Consider the following 689-nt stretch of genomic DNA (forward strand, 5'->3'; position numbering starts at 1 on the left):
CATCTCCCCGTTCTTCACCCTCCGCCACCTCCTTCACCCTATCCTCGCCTCTTCCCAAACCCCGCCCCGAACAAGCCAAAATAAGTGTATCGAGGCAGGGCACGCCCCATCAGGCTAGTCGTCGGTGCCTTGGAAAAGAGGCCAGGGGAGGCGGCCAGGTGTGAGCAGCGAGTCATTACTACCTCCGCTACGGGAACGACGCTGGACAAGCTCTCCTCGCATGCTCCCTTAATCCCCACACCAACCCTAAAGTTATAGGGAAACCCATAAAACCGATGATGTAACTGAGTCCTGGGAAGATTCAGGGACTCGCGCAAGGTTGCACAACAGGTAAACCACAGGCCTGGAGTTGGAATCCCGGCTCCGGAGCTTGGGCGGCGAGCCGGGGGCGTTCTCCTCTCCAAGAGGGCCTCTGATCGTGCACCACCCTCTCCAGGCCGCGCATGCAAGGTCCAGCCACCTGCCTCCCAGACAGTCTCGTCTTGATAAGTTCTGCTTCCCAGGGGGGCCGGCGGCCCGCCGTGGAGAAAGGGGTCCCCGAAACGGCTGCGGCACGTGTATGTCGCTTCTGGGTTTGGAAACAAGAGGGGGTCGCTCGGCCAGAGGACTCGCCAGCCTCTCGCCTTGCGCTTTGGCTCCTTCACCACCACTTTCCGGGCCCTCCACTCGCTTGTCCCCCCACCTCAACC

The sequence above is a fragment of the Bison bison genome, unplaced genomic scaffold (assembly GCF_000754665.1).
Source record: "Bison bison bison isolate TAMUID 2011002044 unplaced genomic scaffold, Bison_UMD1.0 scf7180017864274, whole genome shotgun sequence".
In the NCBI taxonomy this organism is placed as follows: Eukaryota; Metazoa; Chordata; class Mammalia; order Artiodactyla; family Bovidae; genus Bison; species Bison bison.